Here is a 26,467-nt window from a genome sequence, read left to right as displayed (position 1 = left end):
TAATCTATGCCTTCCCGCCATACCCGCTTCTGTCGCAGTTCCTGGTAAGGGTCAAGAGGGAAACAAAGTCAGTTCTATTGGTAGCCCCGGCTTGGCCCAGGCGACCTTGGTACGCAGAGATCATGAAAATGGCAGTAGGCAGGCCTTGGATCCTTCCTCTCCGGACAAATCTGCTCTTGTAGGGTCCAATCTACCATCCTGCTTTAAACAGTCTGAATTTAACGGTTTGGCTGCGGAGACCCACATTCTGAAAGACCGTGGACTCTTGGAGTCAGTCCTTTCTTCTCTGGTCAATGCCAGAAAGCCGGCCTCCAGGCTTATTTACTACAAAATCTGGAAGGCATATGTTTCCTGGTGTGAACCCAGGGGATGGCATCCTAGAAAGTATGTCATTAGCAGGATCTTGGCTTTCCTCCAGTCAGGCCTAGAAATGAATTTGACCGTAAGCACTATCAAAGTTCAGATTTCAGCCTTGTCAGTGTTTTTCCAGAAGCCACTTGCATCACATTCTCTTGTCCGGGCTTACAGTCAGGGGGCCATGTGGTTAAAGCCGCCAGTCAAACCTCCGGTATGCCCATGGGATCTGAATTTGGTTCTCTCGGCTTTGCAGGGACAACCATTTGAACCATTGCATCAGGCTTTGTTAGTTCTTTTGACTAAAAAAAATTGTCTTCTTGATTGACACTCTTCTAGCCAAGGATATGGCTGAGCTGGCAGCTCTTTCAAGCAAGGAACCTTATCTAATTATTCATAAGGACCGAGTAGTGATGCGTCCTAATATGTCCTTTCTACCTAAGGTGGTTTTGGGATTCCATTTGAATCAAGATGTAATCCTACCATACTTTTTTCCAGATCCACAGTCTGCAGAGGAAGAGTCTGCACACTCTAGATGTGATAAGGGCAATCAGTATCTGTCTCCAGGCAACTGCTCAGATAAGAAAGACTGATTGTTTATTTATTTTGCCAGAAGACAAGTTATTCTTCAAGTCTATAGTTTTGTCAGGAAAGGTTCCACCCGCTGATGATACTGTCTGACATTTGGCATGCAGTACTGTGGTCCACCAGCAGGTGTCTCCTGGCAGTCTGGACCTGCCTGGGGAGCCTTCCCCTGTTGATAGTATTATATGATCCTTGGGCTGCAGTACTGGCGTCCACCAGCAGGTGGTTCCTGGCAGTGTGGAGCCGACATCATCTCCTGCAATTAGGTGTCACCTGAGTAATTGCAGGAGGTGTGTATAAGTACCTGGCAGACACACTGATGCCTGGCCTTGATATCTTCCTTGCGCTCTGAACCGGTTAGTTTCCTGAACCCTGGACCCTGAGCTTTGTACTTGATCTGTCCCTCCTGTGACCCATCCATCCTCTCCTTGTCCTATTTGTCTTCCATTCCCAGCTGCTGACCCCCCGTTGTCAACCCTGGCCTGGCCCTGTTTATGATTCCCCTTTACTTGTATACATTTGTCTGTTACTATTTGTGGGTTTCTGTTGGTGGTTGTTTGGTTGCACATTACAGTATATTGGAGGCGGTTGTATTTATTCACGTATCTTAATAAATTATATATATTCACCTTATCTGCGTTTGTTCCTCTGTTGCTGTCCACACAGCTCTGGTCACACCAGATACGTGACAAGTGTAAAGGGGAACATTCCTCCTTTTCAAGTGAAAGCGCACTCAACTAGGGCTGTAAGTGCTTCTTGGGCAGTGCATCACCAGGCCTCCCTGGCTCAGATCTGTAAGGCTGCGACTTGGTCATCAGTCCATACAGTCAACAGATTTTATCAGATGGATGCCAGAGGGCAAGAGGATACTGCCTTTGGGCGCAGTGTACTGCAGGCTGCAGTTTAGTTCCTCTGGTCCATGTTGGTCTATAATTCTGATCTGTGTCTCCCTCCCCTCAAACTGAGCATTGCTTTGGGACATCCCACTATGTAATGAAGCTTCTGTGTCCCGTGATGTATGATCAAGAAAATAGGATTTTTATATACAGCTTACCTGTAAAATCCTTTTCTTGAGAGTACATACCTGGACACAAAGCTCCCGTCCCTTCTTGGGTTTTACGTGGTTTCTTATTGCTTTGCTACAAAACTGAGGTGCCTCCCATATGGGAGGGGTTATATAGGGGAGGAATTCTCCTTAATTGGGGTTAGCCAGTGTCCAATCACCGAAGATGCCTATGTAATGAAGCTTCTGTGTCCCGTGATGTACCCTCAAGAAAAGGATTTTGCAGGTAAGCTGTATATAAAAATCCTATTATTAGGAAAAAATATTAATCCGTGCCCATATGAACGTGGTACAGACAAATATCCAATTTATCAAGTCCATATAAACAATGTGTAAATAGAACACCCGTGAAAAGATGTAAAATTTAAATGAAGTCCATCCATAAAACGAATCTTCATATGTATATATTGTGATTGATCCACCACCAAAACTTAAGGATTGGCTGCTTGCCAAATGCCCATGACCTCCCGTTACAGAAGGTCATAGAAAGCCTGTAACAACAATGGATCTCCCAGATCTCAGCACAGTCACGAAGTTTCCTTTAATATTTGTAACTTCCGGACAGTGGACAACCCCTCGGTGCTCTCCGGTCAAACAATTGTTGGTTTGAACGGACATTGACAGTGCAACACAGAAGACAAAAGAGCTCCAATAGTGTAAAACCCATGTATTTATTGTATAAAAAAAGAGTAACACTTACAAGCATAAAATCAAAAGGAGCCTCAAGTCTGGTGCATCTGCTGATTCACACTCGGACAAACTAATTTCTCCTGAGCGTTCGTCTGCAAACACGAGGTGACGTCAGTGAGTAGCTCCGCCCTGACCCATGTGCCCTGTTTGGCTCGCGTCCTTAACTTGGTGGTGCAGAGGTTCTTGGGCCGGTACCCAGGCTTACAGGATGTCCTGAGGCAGGAAAGGAAAGTCTGTGTGCATTTCTGCTGGTCATATAATGCCAGTGCTAGGCTGACTGACCTCCAAAAGGAATTTAACCTGCCCAAGAACCGCCTAATCTGTGACATGCCCACCAGGTGGAACTCAATGTTGGCCATGTTGAAGCGGCTGCCCATGCAGCAGAGGACCATCAATGAGTACCTGTGCAACTATGGCACCAGGAGAGGGTTAGGGGAGCTTGTTTTTTCCCCCCACGCTAGTGGGGCATGATCAGGGATGCATGCACTGTCCTGTCACCATTTGAGGAGGCCACGAGGATGGTGAGCAGTGACTGCGCATGCATCAGTGACACTGTACCTCTTGTCAACCTGTTGGACACATGCTGTGTAGAATAATAATAGGGCTTCCTTACTTCTCAAAACCACTTTTATCCAGACAGTGTTCCTGCTGGCCTGCCAATCACACAGGAAGAGGACAAGGAGGATGAGGAGTAGGATTGTGTCAGCGTGGAGGTGGAGTCTAGCACTCAGCATCAGCAGCAGTCTTTAAGGGATTATTTACAGTCCCAAGAAACCCAAGGACTTGTACGTGGCTGGGAGGAGGTGGCTGTGGATCATGTCGTCCTTAGTGATCCAGAGGACCCTGGACTGAATGCCTCAGCTAACCTATGTTGCATGGCCTCCCTGATCCTGCAAAGCCTGCGGAAGGATCCTCATATTCGTCGGATCAAGGAGAGGGATCATTACTGGCTGGCAACCCTCCTTGATCCACGTTACAAGGGTAAGGTTGCGACCTTATCTTGCAATCGCAGAGGGAGCAGAGGAGGAAACATTTTCAGGAGGCCTTGCAGATAGGTCTGCGCAACATGTTCCCAGAGACTGGGAGGTCACAAATTCCTGGTCCTGGACAACGTGTTGCTGAGACTTCGGTCACAGAAGGAACGGTAGAGAAGGTGGCTGTCTGACCGATGCATTCAGACAATTCTTTAGTCCGCAGCCCCAAGGTATGATCGGTTCCAGCAACCATCGCCAGCGTCCGATTTACATGGTGCAGGGATACCTAGGGGCAAGATCAGACTTGAATACCTTTCCCACTGAAAATCCTCTGGGTTACTGGGTCTTGAGGATGGATCACTGGCCAGAGCTTGCACAGTGTGCAATTGAGCTACTGGCCTGTCCTGCATCCAGCGTTCTTTCGGAACCCACATTCAGTGCTGCTGGAGGCTTTGTAACCAATCACAGGCTGCGCCTGTCCACTGACTCGGTTGATCGACTGACCTTCATAAAAATGAATCAGTCTTGGATCATCACCAGCTACCAAGCACCCAATGCTGATGTAACCAAATAATTTTTTTTTTTTTTTTTTAAATGTCACATCCCTTCAAGACTGCCTATGCTGATGCTGAGTGACTATCCTGTTGTGTTGAGTGACTATCCTCTTCCACCTCAATGATCATGCTGATAGCTTATAAGAAAATGTTTGGTTCTGGGCGCTGCCACCAGTGGCAAAGGCCCAATTTTTCAGCCCCTGTTTAAAAAAGGGGAAAGAAGGAGAGAACGTACTATACCGGTACCTGAACAAGATATGACAACAATTTTAATACATTTTTAATTTTATTGATACAAAGTCCACACTATACAAATATAAAAGGCATTAAAAAAAACAAAACATGTTCTAATATACTTTAATATTCAAATAGTCAAAATCATAGATACTGGTTGACGCATTTCGCCGATAGCTTATTCAGAACCAGGTAAATATGACTATAGAACCTAGGAGGACCAAAAATGGGAGAGCAGAGGTATAAGTCAAATCCTTCAAGTATAGATTCTAAATATTACACTATATGTACATTATCAATAAATATTCCATCATGATTTTACTAATTATCAGACTCACTTGCATACGTATAGCCCAAGTCAGGCCAGCCTAGAAAGGAGGCCTGTACTCTGGAGGAGGTGTATCACCCTTAGATAGAATTTAGGGGACAAGTGGATGGTGCCTGTGCAACCCCAAAATCCGGGAGTAGCATTCAACATGATATATCTGACTAAAATATCCGTTATGGTATTCAATCTCCTAAACAATAATCAACCCCCCCCCCCCAAACATCATAGGCTAGAGATACTTACAGCTGCTGGACCAAGATGTACCCTCAAATTAAATATAAATACGCATAAGAAGAGAAGGCTCAGGCAGCAACCTGAAAGTTCCCAAAAAAGCACCAAATTAGTAATAATATAAAAAAATTATAAATAGTACACATCCAACAGGGCATGAGGGCTATATCAAATACTCCCATGTCTACCTATAAGACAGCGAAATATAATACACAAAAAGAAAATACTTAATATTGGCCACTAGAGGGCCTCTCTTCAAATAAAACCGTAAGATCACCAGCAGCTAGAATTCCCAAACACTCAATCCATAGATCAAGTCCAAACTAGCAGAAGTTCAATGTTCTCCTAAAGAAATGGCCGGGACACTAACATTAGGGGGAGGGCTGACATGACGAGGGTGGGGGCTGTGAGGCTCGGCTGGGCTAAAGGAAAGTGTATAGGAGGCGGGCCCTTGAGCGGGGGTGACGAGGAAAGGGGGTGGAGTCGGCGCGCAGAGTTCAGTGCGCGCTGGGGAATAGGAAGCAGGAGGAGAGTTTTTTCCCACCCTCCCTCCCTACTTGTGATTTTCAGTGGGTCATGGTGTAGTGGTATGCGGGGTGTGTTTTTTACCTGTTTCGGGGTGGCGGTTTGCTTCATTTTTTGTTATTTGGGTAGTTTAGGGGGAATTAGTTGTTGTAGCAGCGTTAGGTCTATGGGGTCTTTGAAGGTGGTGCTGGAAAAAATAATGGAGGTTTAAGGGGGTTGGGCACAGATGGAGGTATGGGTGTCCTTTTTTCTCCCTTAAAAGGTTAATAATGGAATGGAGGAGGTTGTATCTGGAAGGAAATTGCTGGTTTGTCCAAGGGGACCCCCAGATCCCGCCCCCCCCCTGTTTGAAATGGTAAGGGGGTACAAAAGTACCCCTACCATTTCACAAAGAAAGTGTAAAAAATAGTTAAATAAGACAAACACACTTTTGAAAAATATCTTTATTAAAAATAAAAAAAAATAAAAAAAAATAAAAAGATTCCAGCGGTGGTAATCCACTCTTGCTATCCAGCGACGGACGGTCATCTCTCCAGCGATGGCTCATCTCATCCAGCGCAGCGAATCCATCCTTCTTCTGTCTCCGCAGAGGAGACACTGCAAGGATTCCGGCGGCCTGACGTTTCTTATATACGGAGGGCGGGGCCACCCGTCACCTGGCCCCGCCCCCTCTGACGCAAGGGGAAACCCGGGGTTCCCTGTGACGTATGGGTGACCCCGCCCCCTCTGATGTAACGGAAACCTGCCTGTGTTACATCAGAGGGGTGCGGAGTCACCCATACCTCACAGGGAACCCCGGGTTTCCCCTTGCGTCAGAGGGGGGCGGGGTCAGGTGATGGGTGGCCCCGCCCTCCGTATATAAGAAACATCAGGCCGCCGGAATCCTTGCAGTGTCTCCACCGCGGAGACAGAAGAAGGATGGATTCGCTGCGCTGGATGAGATGAGCCATCGCTGGAGAGATGACCGTCCGTCGCTGGATAGCAAGAGTGGATTACCGCCGCTGGAATCTTTTTTTATTTTTAATAAAGGAATTTTTCAAAAGTGTGTTTGTCTTATTTAACTATTTTTTACACTTTCTTTGTGAAATGGTAGGGGTACTTTTGTACCCCCTTACCATTTCAAACAGGGGGTGGGCAGGGATCTGGGGGTCCCCTTGTTAAAGGGGGCTTCCAGATTCTGATAAGCCCCCTGCCTGCAGACCTCCACAACCACCGGCCACGGTTGTGGGGATGAGGCCCTTGTCCTCATCAACATGGGGACAAGGTGCTTTGAGGGGTCACAGACCCCCAAAGCATCCTCCCAATGTTGAGGGCATGTGGCCTGGTACGGTTCAGGAGGGAGGGGGGCCGCTCTCTCGTCCCCCCCCTTTTCCTGCGGCCTGCCAGGTTGCGTGCTCGGATAAAGGGTCTGGTATGGATTTTTAGGGGTTCCCCTTAATATCCATACCAGACCTGAAGGGCCTGGTAATTGAATTTGGGGGACCCCCACACTTTTTTTATTTATATATTTATTTACTTATTTTTTTATCAATGACTTTCAATGAGTGTTCTCTGTATTACGGAGCCGACAATTCATAATAGCTGCGAGTGATTTTAAAGGACTTTTTTTCCTGCATAAATGACACTTTGTGCAGGGACAGTTCTAAGCACCAGAAACATGCGCCCCTTCACAGGCATACTATAGACAACCCCCCCCCCCTACGAAATTTAAAGGAATATTACACTTTTATTGTTTCACTTTAATCATTATTAAAATCACTGATCCCGAAAAAACGGCCGTTTTTAAAACTTTTTTTTGCATTGATCCATGTCCCCTGGGGCAGGACCCGGGTCCCCAAACACTTTTTAGGACAGTAACTTGCAGAATCTTTTCTCTATGTCAAATCTTTTTTCTCTGTCGAATATTTTCTCTATATAATCTTGGACTAATAGAGGTAAGGTTAGGCACATTCGACCACAGGTTCTATAGACAGATTGTTATTGTCAGAGTCATGTCGAATCTCCTATTCTATATCGAACTGTTGTAACAATGAAAACGAAAATAAAGCATTTATTTATGTCAGATCTTTCGTTTTTCGGATTTTGTGCTTTCGTTATCGTTTGTCAAAACGAAAACGAAAATAGCTGAAATTCGGACGAAAATGTATTCGGACGAAAACGAATGCACATGTCTAATGTAGATCTGTTTGCGTCCAGATTCAACAGGAAGCTGGACAAGTTTGTGTCAAGGACAAGGGACGTACTTGCTCAGGGGTCAGATGCTCTGACAATTCCCTGGAATCGGTACAATCTAATCTATGCCTTCCCGCCATACCCGCTTCTGTCGCAGTTCCTGGTAAGGGTCAAGAGGGAAACAAAGTCAGTTCTATTGGTAGCCCCGGCTTGGCCCAGGCGACCTTGGTACGCAGAGATCATGAAAATGGCAGTAGGCAGGCCTTGGATCCTTCCTCTCCGGACAAATCTGCTCTTGTAGGGTCCAATCTACCATCCTGCTTTAAACAGTCTGAATTTAACGGTTTGGCTGCGGAGACCCACATTCTGAAAGACCGTGGACTCTTGGAGTCAGTCCTTTCTTCTCTGGTCAATGCCAGAAAGCCGGCCTCCAGGCTTATTTACTACAAAATCTGGAAGGCATATGTTTCCTGGTGTGAACCCAGGGGATGGCATCCTAGAAAGTATGTCATTAGCAGGATCTTGGCTTTCCTCCAGTCAGGCCTAGAAATGAATTTGACCGTAAGCACTATCAAAGTTCAGATTTCAGCCTTGTCAGTGTTTTTCCAGAAGCCACTTGCATCACATTCTCTTGTCCGGGCTTACAGTCAGGGGGCCATGTGGTTAAAGCCGCCAGTCAAACCTCCGGTATGCCCATGGGATCTGAATTTGGTTCTCTCGGCTTTGCAGGGACAACCATTTGAACCATTGCATCAGGCTTTGTTAGTTCTTTTGACTAAAAAAAATTGTCTTCTTGATTGACACTCTTCTAGCCAAGGATATGGCTGAGCTGGCAGCTCTTTCAAGCAAGGAACCTTATCTAATTATTCATAAGGACCGAGTAGTGATGCGTCCTAATATGTCCTTTCTACCTAAGGTGGTTTTGGGATTCCATTTGAATCAAGATGTAATCCTACCATACTTTTTTCCAGATCCACAGTCTGCAGAGGAAGAGTCTGCACACTCTAGATGTGATAAGGGCAATCAGTATCTGTCTCCAGGCAACTGCTCAGATAAGAAAGACTGATTGTTTATTTATTTTGCCAGAAGACAAGTTATTCTTCAAGTCTATAGTTTTGTCAGGAAAGGTTCCACCCGCTGATGATACTGTCTGACATTTGGCATGCAGTACTGTGGTCCACCAGCAGGTGTCTCCTGGCAGTCTGGACCTGCCTGGGGAGCCTTCCCCTGTTGATAGTATTATATGATCCTTGGGCTGCAGTACTGGCGTCCACCAGCAGGTGGTTCCTGGCAGTGTGGAGCCGACATCATCTCCTGCAATTAGGTGTCACCTGAGTAATTGCAGGAGGTGTGTATAAGTACCTGGCAGACACACTGATGCCTGGCCTTGATATCTTCCTTGCGCTCTGAACCGGTTAGTTTCCTGAACCCTGGACCCTGAGCTTTGTACTTGATCTGTCCCTCCTGTGACCCATCCATCCTCTCCTTGTCCTATTTGTCTTCCATTCCCAGCTGCTGACCCCCCGTTGTCAACCCTGGCCTGGCCCTGTTTATGATTCCCCTTTACTTGTATACATTTGTCTGTTACTATTTGTGGGTTTCTGTTGGTGGTTGTTTGGTTGCACATTACAGTATATTGGAGGCGGTTGTATTTATTCATGTATCTTAATAAATTATATATATTCACCTTATCTGCGTTTGTTCCTCTGTTGCTGTCCACACAGCTCTGGTCACACCAGATACGTGACAAGTGTAAAGGGGAACATTCCTCCTTTTCAAGTGAAAGCGCACTCAACTAGGGCTGTAAGTGCTTCTTGGGCAGTGCATCACCAGGCCTCCCTGGCTCAGATCTGTAAGGCTGCGACTTGGTCATCAGTCCATACAGTCAACAGATTTTATCAGATGGATGCCAGAGGGCAAGAGGATACTGCCTTTGGGCGCAGTGTACTGCAGGCTGCAGTTTAGTTCCTCTGGTCCATGTTGGTCTATAATTCTGATCTGTGTCTCCCTCCCCTCAAACTGAGCATTGCTTTGGGACATCCCACTATGTAATGAAGCTTCTGTGTCCCGTGATGTATGATCAAGAAAATAGGATTTTTATATACAGCTTACCTGTAAAATCCTTTTCTTGAGAGTACATACCTGGACACAAAGCTCCCGTCCCTTCTTGGGTTTTACGTGGTTTCTTATTGCTTTGCTACAAAACTGAGGTGCCTCCCATATGGGAGGGGTTATATAGGGGAGGAATTCTCCTTAATTGGGGTTAGCCAGTGTCCAATCACCGAAGATGCCTATGTAATGAAGCTTCTGTGTCCCGTGATGTACCCTCAAGAAAAGGATTTTGCAGGTAAGCTGTATATAAAAATCCTATAATTAGGAAAAAATATTAATCCGTGCCCATATGAACGTGGTACAGACAAATATCCAATTTATCAAGTCCATATAAACAATGTGTATATAGAACACCCGTGAAAAGATGTAAAATTTAAATGAAGTCCATCCATAAAACGAATCTTCATATGTATATATTGTGATTGATCCACCACCAAAACTTAAGGATTGGCTGCTTGCCAAATGCCCATGACCTCCCGTTACAGAAGGTCATAGAAAGCCTGTAACAACAATGGATCTCCCAGATCTCAGCACAGTCACGAAGTTTCCTTTAATATTTGTAACTTCCGGACAGTGGACAACCCCTCGGTGCTCTCCGGTCAAACAATTGTTGGTTTGAACGGACATTGACAGTGCAACACAGAAGACAAAAGAGCTCCAATAGTGTAAAACCCATGTATTTATTGTATAAAAAAAGAGTAAAGGCCTGTACACACGGTCGGACTTTTTGACAACAAACATGCAAATTAGCTGTTTTGGAGCAACATCCGACTGTGTGTACGCTCCATCGGACAAACTTTTTCTGTTTTCATCTGACTTTTGTTGGCTCTGCGAACGGACAAACTTTTTGACAACAGAAGTCCGATGGAGCAAAGTCCTACCGTGTGTACGCAAAAGCATCGGACTTTTGTACAAGGTACAAACACGCATGCTCAGAACCATTGCAAACGATCAGACTACAATACAGAAGTTGACCAAAGGTGGCGCTGGAGTCATTGAACGTCCTCTTTTGAAGCGGCGTCAGTACGTTGTGACGTCATTACGTTCGTGTTTGTTGTCAAAAAGTCCGACCGTGTGTATGCAATACAAACTTGTGGACAACACACTTTGTACAAAAGTCCACGGAAAAGTTTGTACAAGTCCGACCGTGTGTATGGGGCTTAACACTTACAAGCATAAAATCAAAAGGAGCCTCAAGTCTGGTGCATCTGCTGATTCACACTCGGACAAACTAATTTCTCCTGAGCGTTCGTCTGCAAACACGAGGTGACGTCAGTGAGTAGCTCCGCCCTGACCCATGTGCCCTGTTTGGCTCGCGTCCTTAACTTGGTGGTGCAGAGGTTCTTGGGCCGGTACCCAGGCTTACAGGATGTCCTGAGGCAGGAAAGGAAAGTCTGTGTGCATTTCTGCTGGTCATATAATGCCAGTGCTAGGCTGACTGACCTCCAAAAGGAATTTAACCTGCCCAAGAACCGCCTAATCTGTGACATGCCCACCAGGTGGAACTCAATGTTGGCCATGTTGAAGCGGCTGCCCATGCAGCAGAGGACCATCAATGAGTACCTGTGCAACTATGGCACCAGGAGAGGGTTAGGGGAGCTTGTTTTTTCCCCCCACGCTAGTGGGGCATGATCAGGGATGCATGCACTGTCCTGTCACCATTTGAGGAGGCCACGAGGATGGTGAGCAGTGACTGCGCATGCATCAGTGACACTGTACCTCTTGTCAACCTGTTGGACACATGCTGTGTAGAATAATAATAGGGCTTCCTTACTTCTCAAAACCACTTTTATCCAGACAGTGTTCCTGCTGGCCTGCCAATCACACAGGAAGAGGACAAGGAGGATGAGGAGTAGGATTGTGTCAGCGTGGAGGTGGAGTCTAGCACTCAGCATCAGCAGCAGTCTTTAAGGGATTATTTACAGTCCCAAGAAACCCAAGGACTTGTACGTGGCTGGGAGGAGGTGGCTGTGGATCATGTCGTCCTTAGTGATCCAGAGGACCCTGGACTGAATGCCTCAGCTAACCTATGTTGCATGGCCTCCCTGATCCTGCAAAGCCTGCGGAAGGATCCTCATATTCGTCGGATCAAGGAGAGGGATCATTACTGGCTGGCAACCCTCCTTGATCCACGTTACAAGGGTAAGGTTGCGACCTTATCTTGCAATCGCAGAGGGAGCAGAGGAGGAAACATTTTCAGGAGGCCTTGCAGATAGGTCTGCGCAACATGTTCCCAGAGACTGGGAGGTCACAAATTCCTGGTCCTGGACAACGTGTTGCTGAGACTTCGGTCACAGAAGGAACGGTAGAGAAGGTGGCTGTCTGACCGATGCATTCAGACAATTCTTTAGTCCGCAGCCCCAAGGTATGATCGGTTCCAGCAACCATCGCCAGCGTCCGATTTACATGGTGCAGGGATACCTAGGGGCAAGATCAGACTTGAATACCTTTCCCACTGAAAATCCTCTGGGTTACTGGGTCTTGAGGATGGATCACTGGCCAGAGCTTGCACAGTATGCAATTGAGCTACTGGCCTGTCCTGCATCCAGCGTTCTTTCGGAACCCACATTCAGTGCTGCTGGAGGCTTTGTAACCAATCACAGGCTGCGCCTGTCCACTGACTCGGTTGATCGACTGACCTTCATAAAAATGAATCAGTCTTGGATCATCACCAGCTACCAAGCACCCAATGCTGATGTAACCAAATAATTTTTTTTTTTTTTTTTTTAAATGTCACATCCCTTCAAGACTGCCTATGCTGATGCTGAGTGACTATCCTGTTGTGTTGAGTGACTATCCTCTTCCACCTCAATGATCATGCTGATAGCTTATAAGAAAATGTTTGGTTCTGGGCGCTGCCACCAGTGGCAAAGGCCCAATTTTTCAGCCCCTGTTTAAAAAAGGGGAAAGAAGGAGAGAACGTACTATACCGGTACCTGAACAAGATATGACAACAATTTTAATACATTTTTAATTTTATTGATACAAAGTCCACACTATACAAATATAAAAGGCATTAAAAAAAACAAAACATGTTCTAATATACTTTAATATTCAAATAGTCAAAATCATAGATACTGGTTGACGCATTTCGCCGATAGCTTATTCAGAACCAGGTAAATATGACTATAGAACCTAGGAGGACCAAAAATGGGAGAGCAGAGGTATAAGTCAAATCCTTCAAGTATAGATTCTAAATATTACACTATATGTACATTATCAATAAATATTCCATCATGATTTTACTAATTATCAGACTCACTTGCATACGTATAGCCCAAGTCAGGCCAGCCTAGAAAGGAGGCCTGTACTCTGGAGGAGGTGTATCACCCTTAGATAGAATTTAGGGGACAAGTGGATGGTGCCTGTGCAACCCCAAAATCCGGGAGTAGCATTCAACATGATATATCTGACTAAAATATCCGTTATGGTATTCAATCTCCTAAACAATAATCAACCCCCCCCCCCAAACATCATAGGCTAGAGATACTTACAGCTGCTGGACCAAGATGTACCCTCAAATTAAATATAAATACGCATAAGAAGAGAAGGCTCAGGCAGCAACCTGAAAGTTCCCAAAAAAGCACCAAATTAGTAATAATATAAAAAAATTATAAATAGTACACATCCAACAGGGCATGAGGGCTATATCAAATACTCCCATGTCTACCTATAAGACAGCGAAATATAATACACAAAAAGAAAATACTTAATATTGGCCACTAGAGGGCCTCTCTTCAAATAAAACCGTAAGATCACCAGCAGCTAGAATTCCCAAACACTCAATCCATAGATCAAGTCCAAACTAGCAGAAGTTCAATGTTCTCCTAAAGAAATGGCCGGGACACTAACATTAGGGGGAGGGCTGACATGACGAGGGTGGGGGCTGTGAGGCTCGGCTGGGCTAAAGGAAAGTGTATAGGAGGCGGGCCCTTGAGCGGGGGTGACGAGGAAAGGGGGTGGAGTCGGCGCGCAGAGTTCAGTGCGCGCTGGGGAATAGGAAGCAGGAGGAGAGTTTTTTCCCACCCTCCCTCCCTACTTGTGATTTTCAGTGGGTCATGGTGTAGTGGTATGCGGGGTGTGTTTTTTACCTGTTTCGGGGTGGCGGTTTGCTTCATTTTTTGTTATTTGGGTAGTTTAGGGGGAATTAGTTGTTGTAGCAGCGTTAGGTCTATGGGGTCTTTGAAGGTGGTGCTGGAAAAAATAATGGAGGTTTAAGGGGGTTGGGCACAGATGGAGGTATGGGTGTCCTTTTTTCTCCCTTAAAAGGTTAATAATGGAATGGAGGAGGTTGTATCTGGAAGGAAATTGCTGGTTTGTCCCTGAGCTTGCGTAATTACACGACGGGGTGCCTGTTTATGGTTTACCGATACAACTGGTGGGTTAAAATTCTAATTTACCTTCAAAGACCTCTAGATCAAAAAATGGGTTAATGCTGGATGTATATATATATTTGGTTTATAATGTTTTGTTGAAAAATGTATTTATATGCATTTAAGTTATGTTTCAGAGTATTTTTTCATATGTTTGTAATAAAATAAATGGGCTGCTATGGCCATTCGACTCCAAAGAGGATAATGTGGTGTCTGGTCATTTGTTAGATAAGTAATTCAGAGTATAAGTGGTTATAGAAGAGCCTCACAAATAAGAACATCCCCTAGTCAAGAAATATACACCATGGCGACAAAAAAAAATAAATAAATTAATCATACTCAATGTCCAGATAGACAAACCTAACAAAGCTTAGAATACCCAATGCAAAGACACCATGCAGAGCAAACAATCACAAGCTCCTTACCTTCAAAGCAACCATCCATCAAATGAGTACACCAACCACAAGGTCTGGCTCCATATCTGCTGTTTATAAAGGCCCGCTCAACGTGTGCATTGGAACAATTGCCAACAGGTGATACAGAATGCACAATTAACTCTATAGTGACCGCTACGTGCACATCCGTGCATATGGCACCTAAATAATGCGTCCTTGCGCATAGATAGCAGCCATGGGCATTGGCGCATAAAGAGTGCATCCTCACGCACAAATAATGGGTCAGTACATCCGCCATTAAAGAAACAACGGCGCATAATTGGTGCGCCACGGCGCACAAGAGACACCTCAATATCTGCGCCAATTCAGTGGCAAAAATCAACGCCCCTACCAAATAGTACTACATAATGCCGCATGTGCCAAACGCAACAGAGATGCACACCTGCACATAAGCGGCAAATCCAATAACAGCAGTCATCAATGCACAATCACTGCATCCTCACGCATAAGAGACACATCAACATGCGCACCAATGCCACGACGCTTGCGCGGTTCCCGCCGTGGTGTTAGTGTGCATGTTGATGTGTCTCTTATGCGTGAGGATGCAGTGGTTGTGCTAGTTGTATAGTGTGGACTTTGTATCAATAAAATTAAAAATGTATTACAAATTGTTTGTTATATCTTGTTCAGGTACCGGTATAGTCCATTCTCTCCTTCTTCACCCCTTTTTTTGGTTATGTTATTTAGGATGAGGTACCCCCTTAGCTTTTTTTCATATATTTTAGAATCTGTGAGGCCGCGTACACACGCGGGGACTGTTCGCTCAACTTTGTTCGTCAAACAGTTTCAGCGGACAGTCCGCTCAAAATTAGCATGGACGGACATGGCCACACACGACGAACGAACAGTCCGCTGAAACCGTGCGCGATGACGTGAACGGCACGTACGACGGGACTAGAAAACGACGTCCTATACACTGCAATGCAAATTTCGGCGTATAAATTCTTTCTGAGCATGCGCGGAACTTAGTTTGACGAACAAGCCTACACACGAGGGGACTGTTCGCTGAAACAAGGTTTCAGCGGACAGTTTTTCGGAAATTCCGAAAAACCTTGTTCAGCAGACTGTTCGCTGAAACTGTCCGCTGAAAGCCCACACACGAGCGGACTGTCCACTGAAACACTGTTCAGCGGACAAAGTTGAGCGAACAGTCCCCGCGTGTGTACGCGGCCTGAGGGGTTACAGTGTTGTGGCACCAAGACCGGTGCCCCTGTTCGACAGGGGCACATAATTATAATTTTTAAATCTAATATTTCACAGCAGGGCTCGTTCCTGCGTTCAACAACTGAATCTGTGAGGGGTTACAGTGTTGTGGTACCAGTGCCTAAAGCCCAACTTTTTCTGCTCCTGTTTAACAGGGGCATGTAATTAAAAAAATTTGCTGTCATATTTTGCAGCAGGGCTCGTTCCTGCACTCAACTAGAGTATCTGTGAGGGGTTGCAGTGTTGTGGCACCAGTACCAATGCCTAAAGCCCAATTTTTCTGACCCTGTTCAAAAGGGGCATGTAATTACAATCCTTGATATAATATTTCACAGCAGGGCCCGTTCCAGCACTCACCAAGAGTAACTGTGAGGACTTACAGTGTTGTAGCACCAGCACCACCACCACCAAAGGTCCAATTTTTCTACCACTGTTCAATAATGGCGTGCAATTACAATTCTTGATATAATAGTTCACAGCAGGGCGTTCTAGCGCCCACCAAGAGTAACTGTGAGAGTTTACAGTGTTGTGGCAACACCAACACCTTAGGCCCAAATTTCTACAGAGCAAATAGAGCATATACTTTCAAACATCCAACTTACAAACGACTCCTACTTCCAAACAGAAGGAGACAACAGAAAGCGAGATGAAATCTACCCCTAGGAAGGGAAATTCTCTCCTGTAAGAGTTGATATGGGAAAAACGTGTCTCCTCTTCACTGGTGCTTTATCACCAATCCTTGTTTCACTAAAACCCCCAAATTTTCAAAAAATATTTGTCATTGGGACAGAAAGTGAGGTGAAATCTTCTGAAGAGGTGCACAGACAGCAAAAAAATGTTACAGGGGTGATAACCCCTTCCCTATGTTTTCCAAAAAGCTTAAAAATAGATTTTTTTGGCTGGAGCTACACTTTAAAAATGTACCAGTTCAAAATTATAAACCGATTCTAATTAACAACAATTCTACAGTCCCTGTCTTGTTTTCACTGCCTGTATACTGCTGTTCTGAGTATATATGGCCTGGGGGCCACACGCCTTTCCTTTTTTTAATTTGGGTACAGAGTTCCCCTTAATATCCATACAAGACCCAAAGGGCCTGGTAATGGACTGGGGAGGGGGGGTAACAATGTCATTTGTCTCACTGATTTTCATCCATATTGCCGGGACCAGACATTACATTAAAGCAATTTTAAATTACTTTTATTATTATCCTTTAACCACTTCAGCCCCGTACCAATTTTCAGCCTAAGGACCAGAGGTCTTTTTACAATTTCCCACTGCACTGCTTTAACTGGTAATTGCGCAGACATGCAATGTTGTACCCAAACGAAATTTGCGTCCTTTTCTTCCCACAAATAGAGCTTTCTTTTGATGGTATTTGATTGCCTCTGCGATTTTTATTTTTTGTGATATAAATGGAAAAAGACCGAAAATTTAGAAAAAAAAATATTTTCTACTTTTTGTTATAAGAAAAATCGAATAAACTCAATTTTAGTCATACATTTAGGGCAAAATTTATTCAGCCACGTGTCTTTAGTAAAAAAAAAATGTCAATAAGCGTATATTTATTGGTTTGCGCAAAAGTTATAGCGTCTACACACTAGAGTACATTTTCTGGAATTTACACAGCTTTTAATTTACGACTGCCTATCTCATTTCTTGAGGTGCTAAAATGGCAGGGCAGTACAACCCCCCCCCCCCCCAAATGACCCCATTTTGGAAAGTAGACACCCCAAGGAAATTGCTGAGGGGCATGTTGAGTCCATTGAATATTTTTTTTCTTTTGTCCCAAGTGATTGAATAATGACAAAAAAAAAAAAAGTTTACAAAAAGTTGCCACTAAATGATATATTGCTCACACATGCCATAGTTATATGTGGAATTGCACCCCAAAATATATTCTGCTGCTTCTCCTGAGTACGAAGATACCACATATGTGGGACTTTTTGGGAGTCTAGCTGCGTACGGCACCCCGAAAACCAATCACTGCCTTCAGGGTTTCTAAAGGTGCAAATTTTTGATTTCACTCCTCACTACCTATCACAGTTTCGAAGGCCATAAAATGCCAAAATAGCACAAAACCCCCCCAAATGACCCCATTTTGGAAAGTAGACACCCCAAGCTATTTACTGAGAGGCATGTTGAGTCCATGAAATATTTTATATTTTGCCACAAGTTGCAGGAATATTACAATTTTTTTAAATGATATATTGCTCACACATGCTATGGGCATAAGTCAAATTACACCCCAAAATAAATTCTGCTGCTTCTCCTGAGTATGGGGATACCACATGTGGGGGACTTTTTGGGAGCCTAGCCACCTATGGGACCCTGAAAATCAAGCACTGCCTTCCGGATTTAAATATAAAACGCTACCAAAAAAAACTGTTAGCGATCGCAGGGATCAGGCCTGACTCTGCGAACGCTGTAGTTATGCGTTTATTGTTTTGTAAGTGACAGTGATCAATCGATACTGCACTTGGGTGGGCTGGGCGGAGGGGCAAAACGCAGGTGCTAGCAGGTATCTGGGCTGATCCTGCTAACAATGCGTTTTTTTGGAACCCTAAACTGCTGGGGATGCTAGTATAGATCTGATCAGATCAGATATTGATCTGTTCAGATTCTATACCACTACGGGAGGTTTATGCTTTGCGCGTGGGTGTTAGTGGTACTGGCACTAACCTAGCGCTGCCTGGGGCGACGCAGACCCTGACCCTAAAACCTAATTGATATCACCCGCCGGGTGATCAGGGGGTTAAACCTTTATTGGGTAATAAATGGTGGGTGTCCTGATGCTATAAAAAGCAAACTAACCAGAGTCACCCGTAACACTTATATGGTGATCACTGGTGAAAGGGTTAACTAGGGGCAATCAGGGGGTTAAAACAATTATTGGGTAGTATATGGGGTACCTAGCGCTATAAAAACCTGGCGGTGAACCTAAAAAAAAAATAACTAGCTACCTAGCGACACTAGTGACACTAATGCAGCGATTAGAAAAATTATCGCTTAGTGACACTGGCAAAAGGGGGTGGAAGGGGTAACTAGGGGCAATGAGGGGGTTACAACAGTTATTGGGTAGTATATGGGGGTACCTAGTGCTATAAAAACCTGGCAGTGAACCTAAAAAAATAACTAGCTACTTAGCGGCACCAGTGACACTAATGCAGCGATCAGAAAAACAATCGCTTAGTGACACTGGCAAAAGGGGGTGAAAGGGTTAACTTTAGGGGCAATCAGGGGGTTAAACCTTTATTGGGGGGTGGTAGGGGGCTACCCTGGACCTAACACTAACTGCCCTGACAGTTTTTACTGTTACAACTGACACTGAATTCAGTGATCAGAAAATAAATGATCACTGCAATCAGTGACACTGACTGGGGGTTTGTGTACCTATGTGTTAGTAAGTGTGCACCAACACTACACTGTGTCCTCTCTTCGTAGTCCGGTCAATAAGACCGCCCCGAGGAGAATGACATCACTTCCTCCCTGCCTGTGTTTACTATACATAGAGGGAGGAAGCTTCTCATTTGCCAGGAGCGATCGAGAGGGGATGGCCAGAAACCAACGGCCATCCCCTCATCCCGGATCGCTCCTGCAGCGAAACGGACCGCCGCATCCAGCAGGAGGGGGTCCGATCGGACCCCCCCACCCGCTGAAAGGCAAGCACGTACATGTACGTGCTTGTGCCTGTACATGCCATTGCGATGGCGTACAATGGCATGCGGCGGTCCTTAAGTGGTTAAACACTTCAATACCGGGCACTTAAACACCTTCCTGCCCAGACCAATTTTGAGCTTTCAGCGCTGTCGCACTTTGAATGACAATTGCGCAGTCATGCTACACGGTACCCAAATGAAATTTTTATCATTATTTTCCCACAAATAGAGCTTTCTTTTGGTGGTATTTGATCACCTCTGTGGTTTTTATTTTTTGCTAAACAAATAAAAAATACCGAAAATTTTGAAAAAAATATGTTTTTTTTTTGTTTCAGTTTCAAAACTTTGCAAATAAGTAAGTTTTCTCCTTCACTGATGGGCACTGATGGGGTTACACTGATGGGCAATGATAAGGCGGCACTGATGGGCACCGATGAAGTGGCACTGATGAGGTGGCATTGATGGACACCGATATGTGGCACTGATAGGCGGCACTGATGGGCGACACGGATGGGCACTGATAGGTGGCACAAATTGGCCACGGATTGGCATGGATAGGTGGCACAAGTGGGCATGGGTTAGGCGGCACAGGTGGGCATGGGTAGGCGGCACAGGTGGGCATGGGTAGGCACTGATAGGCGGCATTGTATTATAATATATTGTACTAATGGATGCCAATCAGTGCCAATCAATAATGCATGCCAATCAGTGATGCCCATTGTGGGCACTGATTGGCATCCATTATGGGCACTGATTGGCATCCATTGTGGCACTGACTGGAATCCCTGGTGGTCTAGGGTGGCATACCTTGTCCTTGGCATCCCTGGTGGTCTGGTGGTGTCCCTGGTGGTCCAGTGTGGGCATCCTCGAGGGGGGGGCTGTGCTGATAATCGATCAGCACAGACCCCCCCCCTGTCAGAGGAGCAGCCGATCGGCTCTCCTCTACTCGCGTCTGACAGACGCGAGTGAGGAAAAGCCGATCACCGGCTTTTCCTATTTACACTGTGATCAGCCGTGATTGGACACGGCTGATCACGTGGTAAAGAGTCTCCGTCGGAGACTCTTTACCGAGATCGTAGTTGCCGGGTGTCAGACTGACACCCCGCAACAACGATCGCCGCGATGCGCGCCCCCGGGGGAGCACAGCGGCTCATAATCCTGATCACGTCATATGACGTCCGGTCAGGATTATGAAACCACTTTGCCGCCGTCTATTTGCTATAGGCGGGCGGCAAGTGGTTAAAAATGTCATTTTGTGCAGGGACTGTTCTAAGCACAGGAAACACGCCCCACTTTACAGGCATGCTATAGACACTCCCCAGGTCCGATATTTAAAGGAATATTTCACTTTTTTTCACTTTAAGCATCATTAAAATCACTGCTCCCGAAAAAAACAGCAGTTTGTAAATCTTTTTTTAGCATTGATACATATCCTCTGGTGCAGGACCCGGGTCCCCAAACCCCTTTTAGGATAATAACTTGCATATTAGCCCTTAAAATGATCACTTTTGATTTAGAACGTTCGAGTCTCATAGACTTTAATGGGGTTCTAAAGATTGCACGAAGTTATGGTGCGTTCGCAGGTTCTGGTGCAAACCGAACCAGGGGGTGTTTGGTTTATCCTTACTTGCCACTATATTTGCCCTTTATTTGGACTTTATTTTTATTTATTTTTTTATAATTTATGCACTATATATGAAGTTTATATGTTTATTACACTATTGATTTAGCACAGTACTTTAGCATCATTCACATGAATTGGAATTATATCCATTATATTTACTATATTTATTTTAAAGGGACAGCACATTCTTATGTGTTCTTTTTAGTTTATCATATCTTACACATAGATAGGTGGTAGCTTGCAGCAGTCCCCTAATTTCTTCATTATATCTATTGAGTTTACAGTGCCTTGAAAAAGTATTCACACCCCTTGAAATTTTCCACATTTTGTCATGTTACAACCAAAAAATTTAAATGTATTTTATTGGGATTTTATGTGGTAGACCAACACAGAGTGAAAAGAAAATGATAAATGGTTTTCAAAACCTTTTACAAATAAGTATGTGAAACGTGTGGTGTGCATTTGTATTCAGCCCCCCTTAGTCAATACTTTGTAGAACCACCTTTTGCTTCAATTATAGCTGCAAGTCTTTTTGAGGATGTATCGACCAGCTTTGCACCTCTAGAGAGTGACATTTTTGGCCATTCTTCTTTGCAAAATAGTTCAAGTTCTGTCAGATTGGAGAGTGTCTGTGAACAGCAATTATCAAGTCTTGCCACAGATTCCCAATTGGATTTAGGTCTGGACTTTGACTGGGCCATTCTAACACATGAAAATACTTTGATCAAAACCATTCCATTGTAGCTCTGGCTGTATGTTTAGGGTCGTTGTCCTGCTGGAAGGTGAACCTCCGCCTCAGTCTCAAGTCTTTTGAAGACTAATGCCCTGTACACACGACCGGACTTTGACAGCAAAGTTCCGACAGAACAAATCCATCGGACAATTCGATTGTGTGGGATTCATCGGATCTTTGCTGTCGTAAAATCAGACAGACTTTAGATTTAGAACGTTTCAAATCTTAGTCCGGACGAAAAATCTGTTCGTCTGTATGCTAGTCCGACAGACGAAAACTGGTGTTAGGGCAGCTATTGACTACTGGCTATGAACTTCCTTATTCTAGTCTGGCCATACATTATCACGGTCGAATCCTTCAGACTTTGGTGTGATTGTGTGTGGCCAAGTCCATTCGCTCAGAAAGTCAGTCGGAAGTCCGCTGAAAGTCCATCGGGAAGACCGTTGGACCTAGTCTGCCGGAAAGTCCGGTCATGTGTACGTGGCATAGGTTTTCTTCTAAGATTGTCCTGCATTTGGCTCCATCCATCTTCCCATTAACTCTGACCAGCTTCCCTGTCCCTGCTGAAGAACATGATGTTGCCACTTCCATGTGTCATGGTGGGGATGGTGTGTTCAGGGTAATGTGCAGTTTGCGTTTTCTGCCACACATAGTGTTTTGCTTTCAGGCCAAAAAGTTCCATTTTGGTCTCATCTGACCAGAGCACCTTCTTCCACATGTTTGCTGTGTCCTTCACATGGTTTCTCACAGACTGTAAATGGGATTTCTTATGACTTTCTTTCAACAATTGTTTTCTTCTTGCCACTCTTCCATAAAGGCCAAATTTGTGGCGTGCACAACTAATGCTGCGTACACACGACCAGACTTTCCGGCAGACTAGGTTCAACGGGTCCAGTCTGTTGGACAATCCGATCGTGTGTGGGCTAGTCCGACCGTTTTTTATAAAAGAAAAATCTGATAGACCTAGAAATAGATCATGTTTCAAATCTATCCAACGGACTCAAGTCCGACGGACTAAAAATTGGGAAAACCGTTCGTCTGTGTGCTAGTCCGACAAACCAAATACGACGCAAGAGCTACTGGCTATTGAACTTCCTTGTTTAGTCCCGTCTTACGTCATCACGTTCAAAACGAATGGACTTTCAAACCGACTTAGTCCGTTCGTTCAGAAAGTCCGTCTGACCTCCTCCAAAAGTCAGGAAGACCGTCATACCTAGTCCGTCAAAAAGTCTGGTCGTGTGTACGCGGCATAATAGTTGTCCTGTGAACAGATTCTCCCACCTGAGCTGTGAATCTCTGCAGCATCTTCAGAGTTTCCATGGGCCTCTTGGCTGCTTCTCTGATTAATGCTCTCCTTGCCCGGCATGTCAGTTTAGGTGGATGGCCATGTCTTGGTAGGTTTGCTGTTGTGCCATAATCTTTCCATTTTCTGATGATGGATTGAACAGTGCTCTGTGAGATATTCAAAGCTTGGAATATTTTTTATAACCTAATCCTGCTTTAAACTTCTCCACAACGTTATCCCTGGCCTGTCTGGTGCGTTCCTTGGACTTCATGATGCTGTTTGTTCAATAAGGTGCTCTAACAAACCTCTGAGGGCTTCACAGAATGGCTATTTATACTGAGATTAAAATACACACAGGCGGACTCTATTTACTAATTAGGTGACTTCTGAAGGCAATTGGTTCCATTAGATTGTAGTTATACTTTACAGATATTTATTTGTAAGAAATTTTTAAAACCATTTATAATTTTTCTTCCCCTTCACAAAAATGTGTCACTTTGTGTTGGTCTATCATATACAATCCCAATAAAATAGATATCTCTTGTATGAAAGGATGTATTGATAATATTTAATTTACTTTATCTTATTTGTTAGGGCAATGATTATTCTTGAGGTTAAATATATATAATATATACACAGTATCCCTCAAACTGCCCGCATTCTCCACCAATTGTAGGCTGACCCTCTACAAAAAATATATATATATATATATATATATATATATATATATATATATATATATATATATATATATATATATATATATATACACACACACACACACACACACACACACACACAGTATCTCACAAAAGCGAGTACACCCCTCACATTTTTGGAAATATTTTATTGTTTCATTTGACAACACTGAAGAAATGACACTTTGTAAAGTAGTGCGTGTACAGCTCGTATAACAGTGTAAATTTGCTGTCCCCTCAAAATAACTCAACACACAGCCATTAATGTCTAAACCACTGGCAAAAAAAGTGAGTACACTCCTAAGTGAAAATGGCCAAATTGGGAACAATTAGCCATTTCCTCGTCCTGGTGTCATGTGACTCATTAGTGTTACAAGGTCTTAGGTGGGAATGGGGAGCAGGTGTGTTAAATTTGGTGCTATCGCTTTCACTGTCTCATACTGGTCACTGGAAGTTCAACATGGCACCTCATGGCAAAGAACTCTGAGGATCTGAAAAAAAAAAAAGAATTGTTGCTCTACATAAAGATGGCCTAGGCTATAAGAATTTTGCCAAAACCCTGAAACTGAGCTGCAGCTGGGTGGCCAAGACCATACAGCAGTTTAACAGGACAGGTTTCATTCAAAACAGGCCTCGCCATGGTTGAACAAGGAAGTTGAGTGCAAGTGCTCAGCGTTATTTCCAGAGGTTGTCTTTGGGAAATAGACGTATGACTGCTGCAGGCATTGCTGCAGAGGTTGAAGGGGTGGGGGGGGGGTCAGCCTGTCAGTGCTCAGACCATACGCCGCACACTGCGTCAAATTAGTCTGCAGGGCTGTTGTCCCAGAAGGAAGGCTCTTCTAAAGATGATGCACAAGAAAGTCCCCGAAGGGGTGTACTCACTTTTGTGAGATACTGTGTATGTAGATATATATATGTATATACATCATGTGTGAGTGTGGTTTTTGTTTTGTTTTTTAGAATTTGACGATGATGACCTCAGAGACGATATCAAATGTGCTCTCCAAATTTTAGAAACTGCAGAACTATATGCTTGGTAAGTATAGCCTCTCCTCTTTCGGGGTGAAACATGTTATAGAATGAGGCAGCATTGTTTGCAATGCACTTTTTCCTTCTTATTGAGAATAAATAAATAATTTTTGTGTGGTGCAGCAACAGTTTCTATACAGCTCAAGGCAGTGGCAACTGGTGCTCAAAATTTTTGGGGGGCACAACAAACTGAAAAATTCTGAAAAAAACCCCATAAATTGCAGCCTCACTGTGCCATCAAATGCAGCCTCACTGTGCCATCAAAGGCAGCCATTGTACCATCAAACGCAGCCACTGTGCCCTCCAATTGCTGTCACTGTGCCCATCAAACGCTGCCACTGTGCCCATCAAACGCTGCCACTGAAACCCACCACCCGCTCGCCGTCTGCTCAGCACTTCCCCTGTCTCGGCCGGGCAGCGGGTGATGGCGGTGAGGGTTGTCTGCCATGGACATGCTCCTCCATGTCTTCTCCCGTCCTCTCCTATAGGCGATTGGACGCCTGATTGGCTGAAACGACAGGCGCTGTGATTGGATGCCTATCAGGTCACGGGTAACAGACCCGTGGACCTGATTGGCAGAGAGGCGGTTCAGTGTTAGGAATGCGAATATTCATTCGCTTTTCTAATACACCTGGGTGAACTGCGAGCACCAAGCATGGCGCTTACAGGTCACCTTTTTTGACATCTGTTAGAGCCTAGGGCTCTAATCAGGTGCTTCAAAAACACCCCCACCAGTCTCCAGAATAGAAGGGGACAGCAGCGGCCATGGATAGATTTATGCAATGCATGAATCTATCCATTGGTCATAGAGGGGGTGGCTGGAGAGAGGGGGTGGCGCCCGTGTGCCCTTATGGAGGCACCGCCACTGGGGCAAGGTATGATTAGGACAGAATTGTTTGATGGTAATCATGCCTTTTATTCATCACTGTTGTATAAATAGATCCAACAGCAATCTCCTAAAGAAGAGGGGATTTTGGATTGTGAATCTTTCCCTGACACAAGTTAATATAAACAAGCCGTGTTATAGTAGCTGCCACCTCTTCTACTCATAAACAAGTGTGACCCGACCTGCAATGGACTAACCAGTCAGGAAAGATAATAATACTGAGCATATATGTATGAATGAGGTCTTGATAAAATTATTTAGTATAGGAATTTTCATAGCACCATACTGTGCATTCCCATCAGTCCCTGTGCTCTAGGATCTTGCAATTTAAAGCGGGGTTCCCATTTAAACAAATACTGCAGCTGCTAACTTTTAATAATTGCACACTTACCTGTCCCAGGGTCCAGCAATGCAGGGGGGAACGAAGCCCTGCTCCTCTCCCCCTCCGTTCGGCGGCGCCGGCATTGTAACTGTGGGTGCCCGGCTGTGGCTTCATACTGTAAGTGCACATAAGTACTGCATATCAGTGCCCATCAGTGCTGCCTATGGCCGCGTACACACGGGCGGACTGTTCGCCCAACTTAGTCCGCTGAACAGTGTTTCAGCGGACAGTCCGCTCGTGTGTGGGCTTCAGCGGACAGTTTCAGCGGACAGTCTGACGAACAAAGTTTTTCGGAATTTCCGTAAGACAGTCCGCTGA

The sequence above is a fragment of the Lithobates pipiens genome, unplaced genomic scaffold (assembly GCF_037356315.1).
Source record: "Lithobates pipiens isolate NorthernLeopardFrog02 unplaced genomic scaffold, aLitPip1_a1.2 Scaffold_28, whole genome shotgun sequence".
Taxonomy (NCBI): Eukaryota; Metazoa; Chordata; class Amphibia; order Anura; family Ranidae; genus Lithobates; species Lithobates pipiens.
The sequence above is the reverse complement of the archived record's forward strand: the minus strand, read 5'-3'. Positions refer to the sequence as shown.